Source organism: Peromyscus leucopus, chromosome 6, assembly GCF_004664715.2.
Source record: "Peromyscus leucopus breed LL Stock chromosome 6, UCI_PerLeu_2.1, whole genome shotgun sequence".
In the NCBI taxonomy this organism is placed as follows: Eukaryota; Metazoa; Chordata; class Mammalia; order Rodentia; family Cricetidae; genus Peromyscus; species Peromyscus leucopus.
The window spans coordinates 70,742,935-70,751,487 of record NC_051068.1 but is presented as its reverse complement, the minus strand read 5'-3'; the positions used below and the strand labels follow the sequence as shown (position 1 = coordinate 70,751,487).

The 8,553-nt window shown below is 49.4% G+C and overlaps 2 non-coding genes across 2 annotated transcripts; one reads left to right on the top strand and one right to left on the bottom strand.

Annotated features, from left to right (window-relative positions):
* Positions 1–558: 558 nt before the first annotated feature.
* On the bottom strand, positions 559–629 carry Trnag-ccc. The gene has a single exon. It is a non-coding gene; the product is annotated as a tRNA-Gly (tRNA).
* A 4,180-nt stretch (positions 630–4,809) lies between these two features.
* On the top strand, positions 4,810–4,973 carry LOC114682418. Its single transcript, XR_003733036.1, has one exon. It is a non-coding gene; the product is annotated as a U1 spliceosomal RNA (small nuclear RNA).
* The last annotated feature ends 3,580 nt before the right edge of the window (positions 4,974–8,553 follow it).

Genomic DNA, 8,553 nt, shown 5'->3' with positions numbered 1-8,553 from the left:
CCTGGGATCGAACTCGGGTCCTCAACACTTGGTGGCAAGCTCCTTTACCTGCCGAGCCTCTCACCACGCCCACATTACTTTCTGTTGTACACTTTACCCGAAGCCTCTCTAAGTGCTAAGAAACAAACAAGACTCAGATTCTGTACCTTGTTTTTTTTTATTAAAAGGACAGCTTTGGGACCGATTCTGTTGGTACACCTTGCCGGGGATATGGACCCTTTCCTTCTTGGATCTCCAGAGGGACTGTGGGCCGCGCGGAGAGCATACCTGCTAGCGTGGTGACAACCAGGGTTGCTGTGTCCAGGGTACGCACGGGGTCCTGTGGTCGGGTCGTCCCCTCACCCCCGCCTGCATCTGCCCAGGGCCTGCTCCCTGCAGCGGGTCTCCTTTCTCCGTAGGGAACCGCACCCCGTGGTCAGTCTCAGCGGAAGAAAACAACCATGTTAGGTACAGACATCCAGGACCGCAGCTGCAGCATTTTCAACTGGATTGTATTGTAAAATTGCAGACTCTGCGGGGTCTCTACCAATTAGATGTAAATCCGAACTCGGAAAACGTTGCATTGGCCGGGAATCGAACCCGGGTCTCCCGCGTGGGAGGCGAGAATTCTACCACTGAACCACCAATGCTTCGCGTCTACCCCCACTGAAGGGTAGGAAGACCTAATTTCTTCAACAAGGGTTTGTGCTTTGATTGGGTCTCGGTGTTGGCTAAAATGTAGCTAACGCATCCAAACCATTAAACAAACAAACAAAACCCCCCACAAGCTTTGTACTAGAAGAAACCATAATTGTCTGATTTGCCTGATCCAACTCAACCCGAAAAATAGCTTTTAGGTTGCATGAACCTCTATTTCTGATCCCCAATCTTCAATTTTTAATTTCAGATGGTTGCCTTGGTGTTAATTTCGGTGTTTCTGAGGTGACCAGTCTGTGGTGGTGACCTGGGTAAAAGTCCAATCAAGGGAGAAATGAGAAGAATTAAAATGAAAGGAAATACAGGGGCAAACAGGCATAATCAAATCTTGGGTTGAAGAGTTAGTTTTTATAGTTGATCATGTTATGTGATGTTTGTTGAGTTGATCAGTCTCCTAATTATTGTAGCAACAGTATGTGCCTTCTGTTTTATCTTTATTTTGACAAAGTTTAAGTGTTGGAGAGATCTGTTGGCCCAGTCCTTTAGGAGGAAGAAAACGGAATAGAACAGTTGTCGCACGCTCTGCGTCCAGGAGTCCTCCTGACTTTGAAAAGACAAGAGCCACCTGCCGAATTGTGTTTCTGTCACTGGAAGCCAAGGCAGCAGGTTCTGGACTCGGGTGCAGACTGAATCACCAACCTGAGCTCGGCAAGAAACTCCTGCTTCTTGCTGACCTAGCCAAGTGATTGGTCCTAGGGGCCCTTTGCCCACCCTAAGACACAGACAGCTTCGGCACACACCTTCTAAGGACCACATGCATGGACTGAACTGCATTTATTTCCCAGCCTACACACTTGCACTTCCTGCACTCAACTCCTAAACTTAGAGGAGACCTCAGATGCACTTTATAGCGTCAAATCCCCCAACGGCACACACCAGTGTATCCAAGGTTGGTATCCCATGCTACCCTCCACGTCAGCACTGTGATCCCCTATGAGCAGTGCACTGTTCTGAGAGCTTCAGTCCATCACAGGAACTCTGTCTCTGCCTGGTCTATGTGCTCATTAACATTCATCTTTTTGTCTGACCCAGAATTTGCCATTCTCCTTAGATAGACAGTCCCAATCTCTCAACACTACAATTTGTTTCTAGTTTGGTTGTTTAGGTTTTACTGGATTCTTTACAGACTCAGTGCCCCATCAACTGCACCCGGTCCTACATTACTTCTTATATCCATTAAATACAAATGGCTCAGAAACAGGCTTCTCTATAGCCAGCTTTGCCTAGTTTGGTCCATTTGCAACATTGTATCCCAAGTGACTATTTTGCAATACAAGTCTGGGCACATCTATAGTTAAAACAAAACTGTACCTACTGATACAGCTGTGTTACTCGGCTTCAAGTACTTCAACAAACAGTGAAGAAAACTCAACATAAGGAAACCATGTTATTTTTAAAGCACTGTTTTAGAAGTTGTCTTAGGTTTCTATTCCTGTGATAAACACCATGACTAAAAGTGACCTGGGGAGAAAAGGGTTATTTTATTTTATAGCATATAGTCAGTCCTTCATGAAGGGAAGTCGGGCCAGGAACCTGGAGGCAGGGCAGGAAGCAGAGACCATGGAAGGATGCTGCTGACTGGCTTGCTCAGCCTGCTTTCTTATACAAACCAGGACCAGGGGTGACTGGGCCCTCCAGCATCAATCATTAATCAGAAAAATGCCCCCACACTTGCCTACAGGAGGCATTTTCTCGACTGAGGTTCCCTCTTCCCAAAGAACTCCAGCTTCTGTCAGAAAAACAAAAAACAAAAAACCTATCACAGAAATTGTAGACCATTTTTGATTGTTTCTGCTGCCTTTGGACCTGTGGTGAGGCCAGATATCATGGTCTCTGCATCTACAGAACAAAATCCTTTACCACACAACCAGGAAAAGAGGAAGCCACTGGGATCCCACTGTCCCATTCAAAGGCATGCCTCCAATGACCTGAAAACCTCTCGCTAGGGACTCTTAAAGGTTCCACTATCTCTGATACTGTTGGTTCAGGGATGAGGGAGGCAGTTGGTCTCCAGAAACCACCTATATGAGCAGCTGATGTATGGTGGCTGGAGAGAGAGAAGACCAGCAAAGCTCTGAGCAGCAGAAGGCTGTTTGGACATGTTGTTGTTTGAGTATAAAATACCTTTCTCCAGCCCACTCATGTGTCTGAGCCCCACGTGGGTGCTGGGAACTGAACCTGGGTCCTCTGCAAGAACCGGAAGTGCTCTTAACCCCGAGCCATCTCTCCAGCTCCTTGCGTTCCCATCTTTTAAGTAGCAGGCTGTCTTCAGAGACCAGATATTAAAAACACGTGCACGTTGTTTCTCGTAGAGCCTGTTTACGGCAAGCTGAGTCTGAGCTACAAGCTCAGGAAGATGGTGAATTGCATCCGTTGGAAAACAAACCACGAAGGTGTTTTCTTGGGACTTTGGACAGTGGAAATAAGGAGCAACTGAAACGATTTGATCCATCCTTCACATCCTTAGTGGGAGGGAAGGTTTTTGATCTACTTAACCAGCAGCTAACCGAGGGCCTCTTGGCAATGGAGTCTTCAAAATGGAAAACGAATTATGGCCTGCCTCAATTCCTTTCTGACCTAGAAGCTCTCGAAACTAAAAGCAGTTAGCCCTTTTTAATTTTAGTGTGGATAATAGTTTCGAAAAATTAAAATATACTAAATGGCAGTTTCTAGAGCACTGGTTCTCAACCCATGGGTCACGACCCCCCATTGGACCCACATACTTGCATTATGAATCATAACAGTAGCAAAATTGCAGTTGTGAAGTAGCAACGAAAATAATCTTCTGGTTGGGGGTCACCACCACATGAGGAACGGTGCTGAAGGGTTAGGAAGGTTGAGAACCGCCCTGCTGGAGGCGGGACAAAGAGCCCGAGTTGAAATGACCGCGGTTCTGTGGAGAAGGAAGGAAAATCCTGCGCGAAACTCTACTGCTCTTCCGGCTGGCCGCCACTATTGTGAGCGCGGGTTTTCGCTGCATCCTTGCACTGCTCGGGGGATTTGGCCAGACTGGAATGGGTAGGAGATGAAGAAAAGACAGACACACAGACACAGAAAGACTGGGATCCTGTGGAGTGGACTCTGAGGGAGAAGGCAGGGAGCTCATCACGTTGAAAAGGAAGGCGGGCTGATTACACACAGATAAACAAGGAGGCGGTGTTTAGGGTGCGCAGCTGGACCCAGGATGGCTTGAACTCATCTCGGTAGGAGCAGTCTTTGTAGGGAGCAGTCCTCAGGTCATGAATACAGGGCAAGAAAGTGAGGGTGGACATTTTCTTCACACACTATCAATATTCACACACAGACCAGAAACAGGCTTTGCCTCCCTCGCCTGAGGCTTTGGGGTCCTTGTCATGGCCATGCGGGTGTGAACAGCACACACCCACTCGGGACATCACACACCCAGAGCTTGCTCTACTCCTGCAGGTCTTACTACATAGCCCAGGCTGGCCTCAGACTTACAACCCTCCTCACGAGTCTCTCAAGGGCTGGGAGTGAGCCGCCACACTAGTCTAACCTAAAAAGATGTAGTTTACTTTATATCTGTGGATGCTTTGTCATCACCAAGCACTTCGATATTGTCTGAGCGTCCTTAGGAAGCAAAGCCTCAAATGAATCAGGGCAGTGACTCTTCCTCTGTGAATGCTTGGACTCCAATACGGAAGTGAAAAATGCTGAGTAACAAATACCCATCAAATATCCAGAGCTCTTCTTACACGGAGAAAACCAAGGGGAAACAAAGTTCACCAAGCCAACGGCGCGAAGACGAGGGCGTGGTCTATGCAGAGGAGGTGCAGAAAAGGGCCCGGCAGGTGACACCACCTTCCCGAGGTGGGGGGCTCATGTTAGCTGGGGACAGGGACGTCATCCTTGTCAAGAATGTGGGCGTGGTCTATGCAGATGAGGGGGCGCAGGGTCTGCCGGTCCGCACCCGCTGCGGAAACGCGAGGGATTTGGCGCGCGGCGTGGGAGGGAGCGCGGGTCCGCGGGTGGCAGCGGAGCGCGGGAATCGGGCGCGGGTCCGGGGAGGCCCGCGATCGCTGGCGGCGAAGTGACCGTGTGTTGAGAGCGCAGGTCCGGGGTGGCTGAGCGGTGTGTGGTGGGGAGCCGAGCATACTTACCTGGCAGGGGAGACACCATGATCAAGCAGGTGGTTTTCCCAGGGCGAGGCTCACTCATTGCACTTGGGGTGTGTTGACCCCTGCGATTTCCCCAAATGCGGGAAACTCGACTGCATAATTTATGGTAGTGGGGGACTGCGTTCGCGCTCTCCCCTGGTATTGGTGTGCAAAAGTAAGGCTGTTAACTCTTGTTTCAGTGGTCACTTTTTTTTTAGTTATGTTCAGTTCCCAATTTAGAGTAAGGTTATTTTCTCCTTCCCTTTGTGGTCTACCCTTGTCTTTGCAGGTCGATCAATCGCTCGTCGTTGATAGTGACTTTCCTATTGTGTTGGAGCAGTAAGAATCCCGGTACCCGTGGGGGAAGTCAGGCAGAAGAATCAGACCTCGAGATTGGTCCTCGGTGAGGTTTAGGCCAGCCTGGGCTAAGTGAGACCCTGTCTCAAATGACGGAACAGGCACTTCTGCCCTCCCCTACCCCAAACGCCTCTGGCTCTCGGGAGTTTTCGCTCTTTCTCTTGCTAAATTGACCTTGACTCTGCCCCTAAAAAGGCCAATGATTACTAAACTCTGAAGTTAAGAATTCGTTCTTTCAGACCTCGAACCCAGAAGAAAATGCTCTTCAAATCTCCTAAGGATGCTCAACACGCCCCGACTTCGATCGCCGGAATAAACATAATTGCAGTTAGCTCCTGGACTACACAGACCCCTCAGCCGGCGGCCTTCCCTCCCCGAAATCAGGCCAGGGTCCCCAACCTGCAGTTTGTCCCCTGAGACAAAAGAACCGAGAGCACCTCCTCCTCAGAGCGCGTAGATCTGGGCTGAGGCAGCAAATCCAGTTCCCCCAAGACTTTACAAGTGAGAGGACGTTCCCTCTGCGTCTTTACAGCTCGTTCCCGCGTCGTTCTGTCCATGGCACCCGCCTCTCCTGCCGGCTCCTTCATTCTGGGCTAGCTCTCTCCTAACTCCCCTGATTGCCCTTCCAGCACCGGCCTGGGCTGGCTTCCTTCTCCACAAACCAACTGAACCTGCCTTCCAGTTCCATGTGATAAGAATTCCCTCGGGCCTTTTCTCTGTGGAGATACCAAAACAAAATGACCCCACCAATGCCCATCTGTTAACAAAAGCCTTTTCTTAACATAAGGTGCTAAAAAGAAACATCTTGTCGTATTTATGCTTTTCCTGGTTTGCTCCAACGGTATTCAGTAAGTGCGTATGCTTTTGCAGAAGAGAACTTTAGAACAAGTTATAATCTATAACTGAAGCGGTCTCCCGCACAGCGGGGCAGGACCCGGATTAGGCACAAACCACATCAAACACCTCGTTTCACAGAGAGACCCTTTATTAATCAGGGAAGAAAAGTGTCTGATTTCTGACTCAGGCAGAAAACAGCAGCAAATGACCTTGTAGTCGTACTTTTTAAGAGGAGGAGGGAAGGTCTGTGTTGGAATGGGCCAGGATGGAGTGGTAAAGAGATGAGGGAGAGGGGAAGGGAAAAGGGAGAGGGAGAGGGAGTGTTTGTGTCGGAGGACAAAGGACTGCCTCTGGATAGAGAGGAGACAGATGTGGCCTATAGGAAATGCCGGTTTATAAAGGTAAAGGGGAAACCCTGTGTTAGCTTGAGGTGTTCGATTTTAATTGGGCGTTTAAATTGAGGGAGTCAAAGAGAGCTTCTGATTGCTGGACTCCAATATATTGATAGCTGGACCTTGATAGTCAGCGTCAGGAGGAGGAAGTGGCCGAGTAAGGGACTCGACCTTGGTGGCTAGCTTTAGGAATGTAATCTAACGGTTTTTAGCAAGGCAGAGGGAATGGGGAGAAGGCAAGGCCCACCAGAGCCACATGCTGGAGGGGGCTAGTGTCCCTTCAATAACAGCAGTGTCAAGTGTGCGGAACATGAATGGCTTGTTATGGTCTCTGTATATTTCATGTGTGTTTTAAAAATTGTTTTAAGATTTATTTTTAATTCTCTTGTGTGTGTGTAGGAGGCACAGGTGTTCTCAGAGGTCAGATCCTCCCAGAACTGACGTTACAGACACTTGTGAGCCTTCGGATGTGGGTCCTAACCATTGAGCCATCTCTCCAGCTCTTTGGTATTTTTAACAAAGAGGAAACCCCGTGTTAGCTTCAGGTTTCATTTTAATTGGACATGTTAATTAGGTGATCCGAAGGAAACTTCTGATTGCTGGACTTAATACTTCCATAGCTGGACCTTGGTAGTCGGCGTCAGGAGGAGGAAGGGGCCGAATAAGGGACTCGACCTTGGTGTCTAGCTTCAGGAATGTAGTCTAACGGTTTAGCAAGGCAGAGGGAATGGGGGAGAAGGGCAAGGCCTGCCAGAGCCGAGGGGCCCGAGGAGCTCTGTGCGAACACTTCAGAATATGAATATTCTGAAAAAAGATGTCCGATGTCTTCTCCAACCACATCATGAAGGAAGTTATGAGAAAGAGCTGGCCCCGGAAGCGGGGAGACATGTGGTTGGATTGGGCAACAGAAGCAAACGCCCTCTGTGTCATCCGCAGTATTTCTTCTAAACGACCCTCAGAGGTTGGGTTCTGTTTGTTTTGTTTCTGTTTTTTAAGTGTTGGGCTTTTACCCAAATCTGGTGGGGAGTGAAGAGGATCTGAATGTCTGGGCTCTCAGGACTCATCTCAGAAGCCTTGACTAAACCATAACTGTTCGGCCACAGAAAGGAGAAAAAAGTCTGGAAAACAGGGTGTCTATATGAGTACGAGAGAGAAATCACTCTTACACCAGCGGCTTGAGGGAGGGGGCATCTTACAGTCAGGAAACAGCCTCTCCATGGGAGATTGCTGAGCTGAACCAATGGCTATAACCACGTGGGGAGAATGAAGATCCAGGCAGCTGCTGTTCTCACAGACCTCGAATCTCATCTGTCTAGTTGGGCGGCTGTTGTTGACTCAAGACAGGACAGAAATCTGGGGTATGGGACTGATGGCGGTACCTCCAAGGCAGAAAGACTCGGGTCTGAAGGGGAATCGTGCTGTGGGAAAGAGTATGATTATAACTCGGGGACCATGCCGGCTCTCCCCTTCCCAGCTCTTCACCCCTGCTGCTAGGGAGAAGGCTGCCACCCAAGCCGTGTGTCGGCAGTGGGCCCAGACGCAGTGACCCGGATCCTTCCAGGCAGGGGCTTTGCTTTAGTTTGCCTTGGGTTGCTGTGATTAGCATGGTCACCAAAAGTAACTTGGGAAGAAATGGCTTATTCAGCTTACAGTCCTTCATGAAGAGAAGCCAAGACAGGACCCTGGAGGCAGGAACTGAAGCAGAAGCCGTAGAGGAGCGCTGCTCACTAGCAGGGTCCCCATGGCTTGCCCTGCCTGCATTCTTATTCCACCCAGGGCCACAGGCCTAGGGTTGGCACTGCTCCCAGCGAGCCGGGCCCTCCCACACCAATCAATCATAACGCTGGGCTTCCTTATACGCAATCTAGTGGAGGCATTTTCTCAACTGAGGTGTCTCGCCTCAGGCGATTCTGGCTTGTGTCAAGTTGAGAAAAAAAAGCTGAGAGTAGTGTTTCACTTTGACGTTAGCTGTGTGTCACACTATACTGTTATCGTTGCGTTTTCCTGGAAGCAAGTGTGGAGTCTGAGCATCCAGCCTGGAACACTAACTGCCCAGTCTAAGACAGTCTCTAAGACCGTGTGGGGGAACTCACTAGAGTTCCCCCACACGGTCTTAAATTATAGCTGTGGAGAGGCGCATCCCAGCTCGAGTA